General features: G+C 45.8%; 1 pseudogene; it reads left to right on the top strand.

Moving 5' to 3' along the window:
- The first annotated feature begins 2351 nt into the window (after positions 1-2351).
- Positions 2352-3391, top strand: LOC147733508 (protein-L-isoaspartate(D-aspartate) O-methyltransferase-like; annotated as a pseudogene).
- The last annotated feature ends 451 nt before the right edge of the window (positions 3392-3842 follow it).

The raw sequence follows: 3842 nt of genomic DNA, 5'->3' as shown, positions 1-3842 counted from the left end.
GCAGCCGTAAATGGGATCGAGGACGGGCCCACTTGTGGGGTCCATACAGGACTTGATTGTGTGCTTTCCCCACCACACTTCCCATAATGCACAGTCTCATCGGAGCCTCCCATCGGTGGGTGTGTCATATGGAATTTGGAGAAGTGTGTCAGCGGGTGCGCACACCGCTTCCATTAAAGCCCCTGAAGAGAAGCAGATGGAGCTTTGAAACGCATCGGGCAGATCCACTACGGAGCGGCATCACCAAGCGGATCCCCATCCTCACCTACACATAAATTAAGCTGCTGCTCGTGTGCTACTCAAGAGGTGGACAACCCGGAGCGACAATTTACACGCGGCAGTCCAGGCGCGGAGTATGCACCATTTAAGTTCTGCATTTGGCAGGATTTGGCAGGATATGAGCGCAAAAGGCAGAGACCTCTGCAACCTTTGCTAAAGCTCCACACTCGAAGAGGACCTCAGCACTTGAGACAGAGACCTGCACTCGGAAAGAAATCACACAATTGCATATGTTTGAAGCAAGGCACATGGAGCTGGCACCTATTCACTACCAAGAACATAAATACTGCTTTTTACTCTTCATCTTACCGGCTGGAAGCATGCAGTCCTCCCACCTGAAGACGAAAAGAAATTTCACTGAGGCGATGACAGTCCTTTTTTTTAACATTGTGGTGAAATATTACAAATAACCACATGACCTGCCTCCATTCACCCTCGGTTGAACCCAGAAGGCAGCCTTACCTCATGAGGTGGCAGATCCTATGAACACAATTAGGGTGTTGTCCCACATCATGCGATATATAAAAAAGAAGTAGCAAAGACAAGAGGAGGAGGTGAGTGATGAAGTTCTCCTAAATTAGCCGGCTGAAGATCAGCCTGGGAGGCCAATTGCCTCCTTCCCATCCCCTGTAGGTAGCTTTTCCAAAGAGCACCCCCATGTCCTACATGGGCCAACTTTTTCAGATAACATTAATGTGGTACCATTTAAGATTATAAACACCTCTCTACACCTCTCTCTATCTCTCTCTCTCTTGCTATCTGTTTCTCTCTGTCTCTCTTGCTAAAAGTAAACTTACGATCACTCACCCATACCTGTCCTTTACCCATACCTGCATTGTTAGTCACACATCACATATGTACCCATCAAAGCATACTCAAACACAACCATTCTTGCATGTTGGATTAATATTTAAATTGTTATCCTCATTTTATACAGCCACTCTTTTGAGTACAATGGTTAGAACAACTGGAGCAAGAGTCATTCCAAGTAAAACAAGGCAATACACAGTGCAGGACTTTCCACACAACCAACAAACACAGCTATTTCCTATGCTAACAAACTGACTACCAAACTATGGAGAATTTGTATTACTTGGTTAAACCCTTACACTACATTTTACAATGTGTTTTGGAATACAATATTATGGTAATCAAAGGTACCCTTGACATTTCAGGTTCAGGACTCACTCAAGCTGGGTCCAGTTGTGGATTCAAGATGGTGGTAGCATTTTGTATCCCTGTGGCTCTGAACAGGAAGCCAGCAAACTAGATCTTGGAGTCACTCTGGTAGTCCTGGGTTCAGGTGAAGATGCAGGGTTCAACAGCATGGCTGGCATTTGAGGGATCAAGGCAGGCTGCAGGCAGCAAAGCAGTCCTTCCAGGCATGGCAAAGCAGTCTTGCAGAGCGCACATCAGCTGGCAGTCGTTTGCATATACATAAAGTCCTGATTTTCTACCCTGGTGACCCCCTTTCAGAAGGTGTGAGAAGCTTCTAGGCAGTGGCTTTAAAGTGCATTGAGGTTCCTGGCTCCCCTGCCCCAGCTCCATGCTGGCTGCATTGACAATGTGGATGTGATAGGTCCTTTGTGTAAGGCCAGAGCACTCCCTATTTAGTTGCACATAGGGCAGTGCTCATCTCAGCTCATCATCTGCCCAGGAGATGGCGCATTCAGGCACACTTAATTCCTCTATTGTGTGACTATCTGCGAGGAATTCAGCTGCAAAGCCTAGGGTGGTGTGGAGTGCAAAAAAACGATGGATTTAGGCCCAGATCTTTGTACTGGGGTGAATGTAAGACATTGTTCTGCAGTCTGTTCATCAACTGTGTTTTTTGCAAATCCCACGGCAGTCCTGGAAAGATGTAAACGTGAGTGAGGAGCAAGAGGAACAGCTGTGTGGGGCAGGAAGATGATCCCTCAGCTCGGACAGGCTACAGTCTCCTGGCCCTTAGGACTGCTGCTTCCCAAAGCCATGGCTTTGACTTCAAGTGGAAAAATGCAGGCAGATCTGATTAACAATTTACACAAAACAGAATAATTGCTTCTCAGGATGTCTACAAAGTACCTTTGGCCATGGACAGAGGTCATTACATCAAATAATTTCCATACATGGAGTTGCCTCAGACCCTTGGATACAAAGCTACCATCAGTGCCCCTCACATGCATGTGCATTCTCTGGAATTGCTGAAAGAGAGGGAGCCTCTGCACTGGACGTTGGCTTCGGAAGTGGATGTTTGACAGTCTGCTTTGGAAAAGTAATTGGTGTTCAACACATCGAATAGCTTGTTCAGGAGTCCATAGAAAACATCAGATTGGGTGATAAAACTCTACTTGAAGCTGACAGACAGACTAAAGATTGTTGTTGGAGATGGGTGAACAGCAAAACACACAAGATGATGGACGGAATGTTGCACAATGGCTAAACATTCACCCCCAGTAACAGATCTGGGTTTAATCCATCTGTATTTTGCTCACCAAGCCACCCCAGTTCAGACATGGCCATATGCAAATCAGTCTTGACCCTGTGCCTCATGGGAACAGTCCAGACCGAACTGCCAAGCCATGTCTTCCCTTGACCGGAATCAAGCATCCTAGGACCGGTTTCTGGCTATCAGCCGTCTTCAGCCAGGATAGCTTGACTCCAGTGGTGGAATGAGCACGGGACCCACATCTGGGAATACCCTTCCTACATAGGGTGAACAGCAAAACACAAAAGATGATGGACGGAATGTTGCACAATGGCAAAGCATTCACCCCCAGTCACAGATATGGGTTTAATCCATCGTTATTTTGCTCACCAAGCCACCCCAGTTCAGACATGGCCATATGCAAGTCAGTCTTGACCCTGTCCCTGTGGAGATGGAAGGCTGGGATATCCAGATGAAGTGCCCATCCACAGTGGCGCCACAGCCGCTACTGTCCCTCATGCGTTGCTGGATCATTTGAAGCCTGGCAGAAGACTTGTTATACCTGTTGGGCAAGAGTATGGAAAGCAGGCCTTGCAGCAGTGTGATAAGACCAGTGGTGGCAAGACAGTCCAGACAGAGTTGATGAGAGTGATGTACATGCCTTTGATGGACAAAAAGAAGCAATGGCCGAGAGATGAAATCTGATGGATGTTCATCTCTTGCCTGATACAGAATGATTCAATGGCGCTTTGAGAAGAGGATAATTCTCTGTTTCTAAGGGAAGATTTTTCTTTGTCAATCTAACAACTGCATGGGAAAGCTAGAGAAACAGTTTTGTTCAGGGAGAATGTTTGAAATGAAGTGGGTAAACCAACGCATTCTCGAATTATGTTCAAGTGATAGGAAAAATTCAGTTACCTTGGTATTGTACAGTAGGTGGACTTCTATAGGAAGAGTATTAAAAACTCAAAATAAAAAAGTATGTATATGAAAAATGTAAACAAGACCCACAACAACAATGCATAAAAAATAAATATGGAATGAGTCGTCTTGGAGCATGCAGTAGGTGTATTTACATAAGAGATTGCATTTACTGAAAGAAGGTCGTCAATAGAAGGTGCTGATCCTCCTGATCGAGTTAAACAGAATGGAATGG

This window comes from Lissotriton vulgaris, chromosome 2_1, assembly GCF_964263255.1.
Source record: "Lissotriton vulgaris chromosome 2_1, aLisVul1.2, whole genome shotgun sequence".
Taxonomy (NCBI): domain Eukaryota; kingdom Metazoa; phylum Chordata; class Amphibia; order Caudata; family Salamandridae; genus Lissotriton; species Lissotriton vulgaris.
This window is presented reverse-complemented; position numbering and strand designations above follow the sequence as displayed.